Raw genomic sequence first — 14,447 nt, forward strand, 5'->3', positions numbered from 1 at the left:
GAAATTGACTTATTAAAAAGACTTGTATTAATTACTAATCTTGGATATACCTATCCCCGGTTTGGCCTTAATGTGATGACTTATTTAAGTCAATGTCAACAAGTCTAAGTCTTTTCCTATATATATATATGGATAAATTGACAAATTACGACGGGCTCTTATGAAATTTATTATAATTATAAATACTTTTTCATTATTTGAAAAATTACAAATTTCATTATGAAATTAGTGATTGTCTAATAAATACCCCATGTGACAGCTAGTTGTAGGGATAATTTATTGTACGACTATTAATTTAAAGGAGTTATTTGTAATTTTTAAATAATAAGGAAATATTTGTAATTTCAATAAATGTCAGGGATTCCTTTTTAATTTGCTCTATATGAATATGCATGTATGCCAATTTATTTATGAATATCCGGAGAAAATGTCAACATTGAAAGCATACATGTGGGCATACACTGAATTGGTCGAACTTTCTTTCTGGTTTTGAATTTTGTTTTCCTGTACAAATAATTGTAAAAGTATGTCTTTGAAGTATTGCACATTCACACGTTCAGGGATGCAATTCGATGTCGTAATATCAGAGAAATGTGGGAAATGGTTCCGTCAAATACTGAAATATAATTTTTCTTGTCCGAATATCAATATCTAACACACAATTACAATAATCATACTCTGATATCTAAAGTCATGGAATCTCCACTTCGCCAACTGAACTAAGCCACATAACTTTAATCAGTCTCTCTTATTTTCATGTGTTGACATTACCATCCATAAAGTTCATATTTTATTTAATTGGGTCAATAGCAATTTATCCCCTTGTGATATTGAAAATGAGCATATTACCCCCTTATGAAAAAATTACCGATACTTTTTAAAATGAAGCAATTTAATTGCTTCATTTTAAAAATTGTAGGGGGGTAAATTGTTGTATTTTAAAAAATATAAGGAGGTAAATCGCTATTTATTTTTTCATTAGGGGGTAATTTAACATCTTAATTTGGTAGTGTGTATTTTTTTTTCCCTAAATGTACTTTATATAATTTTCCTACTATTTACATTCTAATATTTGAAAATGTATTATATATTCAAATTTTATAAAATATTATAGATTTATCTTGTGTGACCTATACTTTAAACATATACATTTATATATATATATATATATATATTTCCTTTTTGTAATTTAGATTTAATGTAATTTATCTCATACGATATTATAAATGAGCAAAACACCCTCTTATTAAAAAAAAATAAAAAATAGCAAATTATCTCCATGTGTTTATTTTTAAAATAAAGCAATTTATCTCTTTAGACGATAATATATTATTAATTGATCATGATCAAAACTTAAGTTACCATATTGAGTTTGTATCCTTGATTGATGGGTAAATTATATTTTTGGTCCCATAAGTGGACCTGTTTCTAATTTTAGTCCCATACTCAAGCTAATTCGCACATTTAGTCCCATATGTGGATTTAACGAAATCCCCCATTTGGTCCTAAAAAAAATAATCCACATATGGGACTAAATGTGCGAATTAGCCTGAGTGTAGGACTAAAATTGAAAACAGGTCCACTTATAAAATCAAAAATGTAATTTACCCGTGATTGATAGTATCTATTTTTTTTTTTCTAGTGGCGTACGATTTCTAAATTTTATAAAATACACTGAACGTTAATTATGTGCGTTTTTTTGCTTAATCTTAAAACCTAAATTAGTAGAAAACTTTGCATTTCATTATTGATACTTTTTTTCTTCTCGGGTAAAGCAAAGTTGAATACTGGTCCTAATAGAAGAAATATAACATTTTGTCGTAGTTAATTAACATGGCTAAAAATAAAAGTTATCGTGAAATACTAATTAATCGTAACTTCTTAATGTCTATTACTCGTTATTTTTGCAAGTGAAATTAAAATATTAGTTACAGTAAAAAATCATGACAAAATATTTTGATCATAGGTTTTCTCCATAGAAAATATTGATATTTAACTTTGGTCGAAACTTAAGTTTTTGCATCTATTTTGCTCAATTATGGTAGATAATGTTGATTTATCATGAATTTAAATCATAGTAATTTATAATGTACGGAATAATTTATTTTTTCTGTAGTAACTTATTAAATACTTTATGTTATTAAATGTATATTTTTATGATAAAAGTGAAATTAACTTAAAATATTTTAGCATGTTAGATCCAATATTACTACTGAAAATAGATACAAAGTGCAGGGAAATGATCCACAGACCACGTAAAGTATCTCCATAAACGATAATTTTGGTAACAAAAGAGATACATATAAGGTAACTCTAAGAATAAATCCTACTTATACTAATATAAAAAAGAAAAACCTTCTATACTTCGAAACGGAGGTTAGGAACTCCATCCCATCAATTTTTAAATACGACGATTATACCTCTAATTAAATAATTTAAAAAGTTAATTGTAATTACTTTATTTATTTTTTTTAATAAAATTACTTCACGTAATTTTAACACAATTACACCAGTTCTTTTGTTGTGTCAATAATACCTTAAGTTGGTATTCTTTTTATTTGTTGATTTCTTTTTTTTTTCAAAAATGTGATTTGTTGAATTATATATTTTCTTTTTATTTATAATATTTTGAAATATGAAAAATTATTTATTATATACACACAAGAACAATGTACCACGATGGCTAGATTAAATAAGTCCCAACGCGTGTTTCAAACCCTTTCCCTGCACGCTTTGTGTTATTGTCATTGTTTCACCAATTTTTGCAGGCACATTTATATAAATAGGTTAAGCAATCTTTCCCAAAATCAATTATTTCATTTTACAAATGAGGTTTTGGTTTTTTTTTTTTTTTTTTTTTTGAGAAAATGACAGTGTTAGTCTATCATCACAAGTAATTCCATGTGGGGTTAATATGTAAATATCCCAAAAATAAGTACCTCTTCTTTGTTTACCATTCTCGGATTGGTTGTCCACGACACTTCCTAAATTTTTGATTCAAAAGGTGAAATTATATTTTTTGTCCCATATTTCACGACCACTATACTTTTTATTCAATTAGTTATGAGATTCTCATTAATCTTCCCACAAGTTATAGAAATTTTCACTTTTAGTCATTTTGTCAATGTCAATTTCTGTTGATAAGCATGTGCCTTTTTCTTTAAAATAGTAATGAAATTTGATAAAATGACTAAAAGTGATAATTTTTTTGCAATTTATGAGATCATTAATGAGAATTCAACAACTAAAAGGACGAGAAGTGTAGTTAACTTAAGATATAGGACCAGAAATGCTATTTTGTTCACTTCACTTTCTTCAACTCAAATTTGAATTGTTTCTTGAAGCGACTTCGAAAATGATATAGTAATTCAGAAAGTATATTTAGGTAAGAAAATTGTGTGCCAAGAATAAATATTCAAACTAATAATTCCTAAAAAATAGCTCATAACTACCCCCACAATCTGTATATTCAACTTAACAACTCTTTTGACAATTGGGTTCCACTTTTTACTCCAAAAAGTAACGATTAATAGTTCAATAGAAGAAAGTATATTACACATTGATGCTGGGCAAAATCTTATTTTGATATCATTAAAAAAGGTTAGTTTTGTTTTTATATTACAAATTTTGCAAGTTTGAGTTTTGAACCATTAAACTAAAAAATAAGCATTTTTAGTACCAACTTAATGACAGAGCCCATGTACCATGCACATAGGCTTTAACGGCCGTCAAATCCCGTTAAATCACGTGCGCAATGGCTGTTGACCTCTAAAGACAAAAAAACGGGCAAATTTGCTGAACCACCTTATCACACCTCCAACGAAGGAATTTCCCCCTTTTGAAAACCCTAACCTCAAAATAGAAGCTGAATTGAAAATTAAGGCAAATGTGTGATTGAGAATCTGAATCCGAGAGCAGGGAGACTTATTTTTGTGGTTAATTTGAAGAAATGGCATTGACGCCCATCCTTCGACCCGCTTCATTGGTGTCAGGTGGTGTGTCCGATTATGGTGAGTTTTGTTTTTCTTTTGAACTTTTGTAAATTGTTGGGTTCTTGATGTTGTTGTATTTTGTGTGGTTCTGAAGTAGGTGTTGGTGATGTGGATTTTGAGGATGATGAGTATGCTTTGTTTATTGTTTGAACTTTGAAGCACACGATATGCAATGTGGTCTCCTACTATATAATGTTGGGTGCTTTTTTTGGTTTGTTTGTTGGTTGTGTTGAGAGAACATGTCAAATAAATTAAAAGAGGGTACCCTACATGTTGGGTTTACTGGAGAATCGCACTGTGCAATTGCTCCCCCCCCCCCCTTTAATTTATTTATATATGATTGGTGCTATTATTTATATTTGGAGGTGAACATAAATTTCTTATCAGCTTATGAATTTAACAAGGGGGTAAATTAATATTCCATCCTGAAGCTGAGTACAAAGGGGGCATGGAAAGTGTATTTGACTTTGTTGATAAGGATACTTTTCAATCTAGTACTTGACAAGTGTTGTGAACAGTTTGATTATTTGGGTAGGAAAAAATACTTTAGAATTGATATGTCAAAAAAGTAGAGCATTATTCTTTGAAACAAATATTTTTCAGCTTATAGATGGCCATGGGGGTGAGATTAGGGTCTACCTTTAAGCAGTTAGATGCCCCACAGTTGCTGCAGAAATTTAGGGGGTTGATAAGGGTAAGAATACTGCGATTGAGGGTGATAAGGGTAAGAATATTGCGACTTAGGGTGATAAGGGCAAGAACATTGTGACTGAGGGTGAGAAGGTAAGAACACTGTGACTGAGGGTGAGAAGGGTAAGAACATTGTGATTGAGGGTGATAAGGAAAAAATACTATGACTAAGGAAGAACCTGTGCAACATAATAGAGACAAAGGGAAAGTTGTGATAATAGAAGAGAGTGGGGATGGTGAAATGGTTGATTGGGTTGATTAGGATAGGGATGACGAAGATATGAGAGAAATTGAAGAATGGGTGGCTAATTTTGAAGATGACTTGTTCGATGGAGATTATTAAAGTGTTGATTACGATGAGGATGATGAGTGTTTTGATGAGAATATAGACAAGGATGTAGAATGGGCTGTTATATTGCAAGATGCTTTTGAAGATGAGATGCGGTTTGACAGTGATGATCATACTGATGGTGATAGCCCAGATGAATTTGATAGTCAAAAGAACAGTAATGATGATAATGTTGGGAAGGCGCCCGTTTTCTTTCCCGATGACAAATTTGATCCTAAATTTGCATTGAGAATGAAATTTAGTCATAAAAGAAATTTCAGGAGGCCGTCCATTTTCATGCCATTATGACAAGAAGAAATCTTGTGATATCAAGAAATAACAAAAGGAGAATTTATGCAAGATGTAAGGCCGATGGGTGTTCATGGCATATTAATGCAGTGGAGATAAGAGAGGATTTGGGATTTCACATCAGGGTACAATCATGTCCATAATTGTGGGGTCAGTTTCAATGTGAAGAATGTCAGGATAAATTGGTTATAGCAAAAGTATGTGGAGACATTCAGATCTGATCCCAATAGAAGTTCAAAAGACTTCAGACAAGATGTAATCAGACAATTATACTGCAATGTGTCTAGGGGACAAGCATACACAACAAAAAGAAGATGTTTGCGAGAAGTACAAGGGGCTAGAGCTGAGCAATATGCAAGATTGTGGAATTATGCTGGTGCTCTGAAAAACAAGAATCTAGGCTCAATAATAATCATGAACCTAGAATATGTTGATGCAACATGCAAGAAAAAATCTAAAAGGTTTTATGTGTGCTTTGCAGCAATAAAGAATGGATTCTTGAGCGGGTGTAGGGCTTTCATAGGTGTTGATGGCTTCTATTTAAAGGGCCCTCATCGGGGTGTTCTACTCATGGCAGTAGGTGTCGACCCAAATAATAACCAATTCCCACTTGCATATGCAGTAGTTTTGAGTGAAAACAAAGACAATTGGGAATGGTTTCTAACATTACTAAAAGAAGATTTGAACATTGTAAGGGATGATGCCCACACATTCATTTCAGACAAACAAAAGGGCCTCTTACCAGCATTTGAAAAGGTTCTTCCTGATGTAGAAAACAGATTTTGCGTGAGACATTTTCATGGTAACATGAAGACTATTGGATTCAAGGAGTTGGGGTACAAGAAGACCTTATAGAAGGCAGCAAAGACTACTATAGTCAGTCAATTTTAAACAGCAATGCACGACATAGTTGATTTGGATATGAGATGCCTTGAGTGGTTGCAAGACAAGCCAGCTTTACAATGGTCAAAGATTCATTTCAGTACGTACCTAAAGTGTGATTTTCTGCTTAACAACTTGTGTGCGTCAACAATTGTATCCTCGAGGCAAGAAAGAAGCATATACTGACAAAGTTGGAGTGGATAAGGGAGTATGTAATGACCAGAATGCAACAACCTAGGAATAGTGCTGAGAGGTTGTGGGAAGGCAGGAAATTATGCCCAAAGTTAAAAAAGATTCTGAATAATAATCTTAAAAAAATCGCTAATTATTTCTCAGCGAAGTCTCATGACATACATTATGAGGTACAGTGTTTTGATGGTGGAAGATACATAGTTGGCTTGAAAGAGAAAAATTATTCTTGTAGATCATGGAATTTGACAGGTATCCCATGCAACCATGCAATGAGTGCAATATCTGCACAAGTAGGGGTGTGCAGAAAACCTAACCGAAATTTTCGGTTCGGTTTTCGGTTTTTTTAAGAAAAAATTCAATTTTCGGTTCGATTTTTGGTCACCAATTCGGTGACCGAACCGAACCAAATAACCGATTTTGTAAATAATAATAAAAACTATATATATTTTTACACATATAAAAATTATATAATTATATATATTAATATTATATTAGTAATATATATTAATATATATTAATATGGAATAAGATTTAGGAAGAATGGACTTGATTGAGAGTCTGCGGGAGACTGAGAGAGAACAGAGAAGACTAAAGACAGGAAAGAAAAGAAAACTGAGTTACTGAAACAGAAGGAAATAAATGAAAGAAAGAAAAGAGAGAATCCTTACACGATTGCACCGGCGAGTCGGCAACGACACTTACAGAAGAAAGAAGAAAACAAGAGAAGAGAGAACTGAGAAACTCTGAACTGAAAATCTGAAACAGAGTAGAGAAAGGAAAGAAAGAAAGAAAGAAAGAAAGAGAGAAGCCTTGGCACCGGCGGCGACGATCGACGGATTGAGACAAAAAACTTGCAAAGACAACCTCACACCGTAACACGAGTCACGACTGGTAGGATTTCTGGTTTGGTTTCTTAGACTCTTACAAAAAAATAGAAAAATTTTAACTTACAATATTGCTTTGAAGGTGTTTGATGAAATGCCTAAGTTAATTTGTGCAACAATATCACAATTTCGGCTTAAACTATCAAAATATATTATTTTTTAAAAAAAAATGGTTTTTTTCGATTTTAAAATCGAACTTCAGTTTAGTTTTAACCGAACCGAACCGCTGTCATTAGGTTCGGTTTTCGATTTTCCAAACCGCCGAACTGAATTTTCGATTAAGCGAAAATTCGGTTCAGTTCGATTCGGTTAACCGAAATGGACACCCCTATGCACAAGTGTTGGATCTTGATGACTTTGTGCACGAGTCTTATCATGTTGACACTTTCTGCAAGGTATATGCACCAGCAATCATGCCTCTTCATGGACTAGAAATGTGGGAAAAAGCTAGTTACATTCCACCCGTGCCTCCAAATTTTGAGAGGAAAAAGGGGAGGCCTGCAAGGGAAAGAAGATTGAAACTTGACGACATTCGGAAGGGTAAGAAACCTGCAACTGCAATCGACAAATTGCTAAGGCAAAGAGAAAAAGGGATATGCAAATTCTGTCATCAAGTAGGACACACCATGAAAGGTTGCAAGTGGAAGAAATTTGCTAAAGAATTCCCAGATGATGTATTTAAGTAGGCTGCAACAATTGAACAACATGTAACAACATCTGTACAACAAGATGAGGTGATTGTAATTGAAAATTGCCCCCCCCCCCCCCAACAACCTGAAGTAGTTAGTCAAACTGAAGCTGATGGTTCTGTAAGTTTTCATTTGTTTACAGAAGTTATAAAACTAACCATCTTGTGGTGGACTAGAGCTCTTTGGGCTAGAAATTTTCACAAGCTCTGAAATGAGGACATGCACAAAAAATTTTAGCAATATGATGCCCAAGTTAGTAGGTGATTTAAAAAAAATAAATAGCTTGGAATTTGGATGCAATATAAGGTAAATGTAGCAATAATTAGTAGTAGAATGTGAGTGTCTTTATGCTTATGTATGCCATGAAAACCTTACCCTCTAGTAGGGAAGAAAAGCTTTGCTTTTATGGTTATAGTTCCCTACCGCTGCAAGAAGTATGACCCCCTTGCCACTCGGGCTGGTAGTTATTGAGAATCCTTGAAGATCGTGATGGCTGAGGACTTTGTGATTGGATAAGTCTCCTAGTAGGATATGTGTCCAAATTCCTAGGGGGTGGGTACGATGTGCGAGGTGATTTGCCCAAATTCTTGGGCCTTGTTACAAATTGCTTGATCGGTCTTCCTCCAAGTGGTTGAATGACCTTCCACCAATTACACATAAGGATACATTGTTATCTAGGTGTTTGCCCTGTCATCCTTTATTCTACACTCACAAAAATACTACTGTGCACCCACCAAAATTTATTTCATCCAAGGGTTGCTCTCAGGTCTTTAGGCCTGTCCCTTTGGACAGCCTGCACCTCCTGGGCCCCTGATCAGGTTGCTTGTGAGTTAACCCTCTCTTTGGGCCATGTGTATATTTATGAAATCACTCTACAATCAAGTCAATTAGAATATTTTGTTTTAATATGACGATTAACTTTGTATTTCATCCAATATGTTCATATGACAAACTAAAAATATTATTTTGATATGAATATGTTATTAATGATGAATATGAAATATAAAATAAAGCACGATTTTAGAATGAAGGACAATTACATCGTCCTCTTCTAAGGTTTAGAATAATTATACGTAAATTCTCTATAATATGAAAAATTACATTTGATATCTTGACATTTGTTTGGATTCTCTAAAGATCCACAATAACTACCAGCCCGGTCACAAGCAATTTGTAAGGGCACATATTCATTTTTATAAGGGTAGTTTGATTAGAAAAGATTTTTTTAACTAGAAATAAGTTAGTAATAAATCATCGCAGGTAAATATGAATTTTTATTCAATTTTTTTTTTGATATTAATAAATTTTGTAAACTTTGACTAACAGATGAATCTTTTTATTGGCCAAAAATAAATATCAGAAGTACTAAATATAATATTTTAAAATATAAAGAGTTCACGTATAATTATATCAAATTTCATGAATATTCAATAAAATTATCCCATGAATATATTAACGAAAGATGTGGGGACATATGGAGCTAGTGAAGTAGTAAGTACTATCGTCATGTAAGACCCAAACTCTACTTTTTTCCAAAGAGAAGAAATCAAAAGAGATTGATTCGTTATGTTTAAGAATGTGATGAAAGTTGAAAATTATGTGATGGTAACATGTTATATGATGAACTAATAAACATAATGTGATAATTGGGATATTTTGGTCGGGTTCATATTTACCCAATTAATTATAACTTATTATATTATTGATGTACAAATTAAAAAAAAGTTAACCAATTATAACATAAGTGTATTGATCGAGACCAGTTTGCTCAAACTTTAACTATACTTCCTATGCTGTGAGCGCACAATTTAAGAAAAGTAACAAATCGTAAGGCTATTATAATTATGCTTGTCATGTAATTACTTCGACTCGATTAACTCCCCAGATCAAATTTGCTCAGACCTGAATTATTCTTACTTTGTTATTAACGCATAATTTAAGAAAAATAATTAATCACATATTTAATATAATTATATTTATTACATAATTAATTCAATGCAATAAATTCTAATTTGAATAAGAATTATTTTGGATGATCTTGGCTCAAATCTTCAGCCCGGCGTTGGGTTCAAGTTGTCAACTGTTTGGTGCCGTGGTTTATGGGGGTTAGTCGATTTTGACATATAAGGGGAATGCAAATTCGAACACACAAAATAAGCGGTTAATATGTACAACCTTTTCAACATCAAAGAAACAAGTGAGACTCATAGATGCAGTCTTAGAAAGAACATTGAAAAGAAAATTCATCTAAGTGCGGAAAACTCCAAAAGAATATTCAATAGTATGAGTACACTATGTACAAATACGGGCATATGATACTCCTCGTTCCGTAATTTGAGTTTTTTTACTTTTGATTCTATCAATTACGAGATTCTCATTTTTTATCTCGTAACTTTTAAAAGTTACACTTTTGGTTTCATGACACATTTTTTTTTTATATATTTTAATAGAAAATCACGTGGCGATTAGAGCTTTTACAATTTTAATCCCATGTGTTTTAGGATTATCACTTTTGATTTCATAATTTTCAATAAGTAACACTTTTGGTCAATACGCCTTACATCCACGTGGCATTTTCATTAAAAATATAATGGGAGGGTGACGTGGGACGAAAATTGCTATTTTTTTTAAAAATTACAAGACTAAAAATAAAAATTCAGTAACCAATTAAATCAAAAGTGGAAAAATCCAAAATGACGGAACCAAAAATACTATTTCTCCTACAAATACAATTTCTAGAATACCAACGATATTCGGCCCCAACCACGTCCTAAATTATAATGACTATAGATAAAACAACATTTGCGAATTCAAATTCAAGTCTATGACATTATACTTATATTTAAATATCAGTTACAGTTATTATCTTTTCTAATCTTTCTAAATTTTTACTCGCATATATTATGTTTTTAGTATCAAATGTAAGAAAATTCAAGTTAATTTCTAAAAATCAGTTCGATATAAAAACAAGCTAGTTATTTCGTATGATTGTCGTAATGATGTAACCTAATTCATTAATTTATTTTTTCAAAAATTACATGTGTTGTGCCAGAATCCCAGACAGCAAGGCCTTGTGAGCGGCTAGGATGTGTGGTCAATACAGCGAATCAAGAGTTGCCTAACTGTGCTACGGTTAAAGACGATGAGGCTTTGGGCCCGAAAGGGGAGGGCGTACTTTAGATGGATGAGGAGGATGTCTCTAGGAAGTTGGCACGCCATCAGCAAGGTCGGTCCATGGGAGACGCACCTATAAACCATTCTGCTTCACCGAATCGGGGGAAGGCGGTCTCCTCGCCCTGTAGGATTGTCACGAGGAGTACTATACGATCTACTCTCCCTTGAACGTTGAAAGGATTATTTTGGAATGTTCTGAGAATTGGAAATGATCCTACGCAGAGGGTCTTGAATCGGGTCAGCCCAGGACGATTGCTGAGTGGTAATGTTTTTTTAGCGCAAGAATTAGTGCACTCATTGGAGTCTCGCCGGCCGGAGGCAAATGTAATCTTTAAGCTTGATATGGCCAAGGCTTATGATCGACTCAACTGGGAGTTCCTCTTTCAAGTCTTGCGACTAAAGGGCTTCTCGTAGTGCTGGATTGACTCGGTGGTTAATGCTGTCTGAAACTGTTGGTTCTCGATCCTAGTGAATGGAGAGCATGCTGGATTCTTTCATTCGACACGCGGCTTACGGCAGGGGGATCCGCTATCCCCAGTGTTATTTGTGCTTGGTGTTGATTACTTATCTCAGGGACTGGATCGGCTTGTTGCTACGCACCCAATGATGTATTACCAATCATCGGGTCGGGTTCGGGTATCCCACCTAGCATATGCCGATGATATGATGACCTTTACTAACATCTGCAGGTAGCACATGGAATTGCTCCGTGATTTTCTCCACGCATATGAGCGAGTGTCAGTACAATGGATAAATAGCGAAAAGAGTTCTTTTAGTCTAAGCCGACAGGTGCCATCTTCACAGTTGCAAGAGGTACAACACGTTATGGGTTACCAGTTGAAATATCTCCCAGTCACATATTTGGGAGTCCCTCTTTACAAGGGTAATCGAAAAGTATGTTTATTTGATTCGCTCATCTCCAGATTACGTGACATGCTACAGGGTGGGCGATGATGAATATATCTCACGGAGGGAGGCTGACCTTGATTCGAAGTGTGTTGCAGGCTACGCCTTTACATCTGCTTCAAGTAATTCACCCGCCTAAGTCGTTATGATAACCATTGAGCGCATATTCAATGGTTTCTTTTGGGGCTCGTACAATGGCTGTCGGTATATTCATTGGTCTTCATGGGATCAGATGTGTAGCCTAGTAGCAGAAGGTGGTTTGGGTATTCGAAGTTTGGCGGAGTATGTTCGGGTTTTTTTCATGAAACTTTGGTGGCGATTTAGGCTGAAATCATCCTTGTGGTCGGAATTCTTGTATGACCGATATTGTAGGACCCTTCATCCTACTCGTGTGTCGTATAATCGCAATCATTCCTCTGTTTGGCATTGCTTGTGTCACATCAGGGATGTGGCAGAACCTCTAATATTCTAGACTTTGGGCCAGGACGCAGTGTCTTTTGGCATGATAATTGGTTCGGTGAGAAGCCTCTAGCCCAGCTAGTTTGCGGAGCCCCTAACACTATAGAGTCGGTATGCTGTTATTGGCCTGAGGGAGAATGGAATGTCCCCAGAATCTTCAGGATTGTCCCGCCACAGATTGCACAGTTATCTGCCAAATTCCTATTGCAGCGGGATAGAGGGACAAAATTGTGTGGACCGCGGCGAGTAATGGGACATTTTCCACAACATCGGCATGGGAGACCATTCGAGTCGTGTCTCCTCGGTGGCAATCTTTTACAGATATATGGCACCGTTCCTTGCAGCCAACGGTGTCCGTCTTCTTATGGCGGCTTTTTCAAGATTGGATCCCAGTGGATGAACGCATGAAGTGAAACAGATTTAGTTTCCCATCTAAATGCCAATGTTGTAAGGCAGAGAAGAGCATCTCTCGTCTGTTTGTTGAACGGGTGGTAGTTTGAGATGTTGGTTGCACTTTGCCAACGTCTTTGGGTTTCAGCTTTGTGAAACGGGGGACCTGATTTGCATGGTGCACTTCTGGCGATACTCTACCCCATTTCACTCCGCTTTGCATATTTGCACTTTGGTACCATTTCTGATTCTATGGTCTAGTTGGACGTAGTGAAATATTTGCAAAATATCGTGGGGTACATTTTATGGCCACGGGAATCATATTGGAGGTTTAGCGCCAGCTTCACACACTGATGCCGTACGGGTCATGACGAGCATACAGTGGAAGGGGGACTTGCACCGGGTGGTGGCTATGGGTTTCTGCTTCAGGCCAGTGGTGCCTCGGGCACCTAGAGTGGTGCGTTGGAGTACCCCCACTCCAGCGTGGTTTAAGCTAAATTCGGATGGGTCCTCGCTCGGGAACCCTGGGCCGGCAGCAGCGGCAGACATTATTCGGGATGAAATTGGACAGGTGCATCTAGCATACCAGTTTGCTTTGGGTACGACCACTAGTGTTGTATCAGAGCTTACTATTGTTTGGCGTGGTTTAGAGCTAGCTCGAGCACACAGTTTAGCACCCATAGTTGTTGAGGTGAATGCTACCGTAGTTCTCCAGCTCTTACAGTCACGAGTGTCTGGGATGTGGGAGGTGCAGCATTTAATCATGCGCATTATGCAGCTTCGACAGGAATTAGGATCGGACGTACGACATGTTTTTCGAGAGGCTAATGGAGCGGCTCATTATCTTGCGAAGGACGCCGCATCTCGACAATTGACTCGGGTTATGTATCAGGAGGACATTACGGGAGTACTGCGAGGCATTATCAGACTGGATAAATTGGGCACTCCCCACCTTCGCCGGTAAATTTAGTGATGCTTTTGAGATTGATTTTTGGTCAGGCATTGGGGGAGAGATTGGTGGGGGCATTACGCAGCAAGTCACACCACCGTATAAAAGGGATAAGCATGTCTATAGATCAAATTCTATTTGTTTTCTAGACTTGGATAGACTTTGCACATAGATTAGAATTTCTTTGACTGTAAAGGGAGTAAGTATTCCTCATTTACTATTTTTGAATTGTACACTCTATAATTTTTCCTGAGGTAATAAATAGGTAGGGGCCCGCCAAACCCTCCGCCTAGGCATCAGGCGGCTTTCGCAAAAAAAAAAAAAAAAATTGAGATTGAAATCATGCAACCACTTAAAAACACGCATCGGAAAACCATCAATGAATAAAATCCGCTTCAGCCATAATCGAGAAAGGTCTTCCTCGTTCTGTAAATTAATAAGTATATGCTTAACATTGATTACTGCAATGGAGTAAGCCCCTCAACCTTTGCTTTGACAAATAAACACGAATAGCTTCCATGCTAGGATAACCGTTGGAGAATTTACCAACAAGAAATCAGAGATGTGCTGATAATCGCTCAATCTCTTCTATTGAGAAGTTTA

The sequence above is a fragment of the Sesamum indicum genome, linkage group LG13, assembly GCF_026168435.1.
Source record: "Sesamum indicum cultivar Baizhima isolate 11 linkage group LG13, ASM2616843v1, whole genome shotgun sequence".
Classification (NCBI taxonomy): Eukaryota; Viridiplantae; Streptophyta; class Magnoliopsida; order Lamiales; family Pedaliaceae; genus Sesamum; species Sesamum indicum.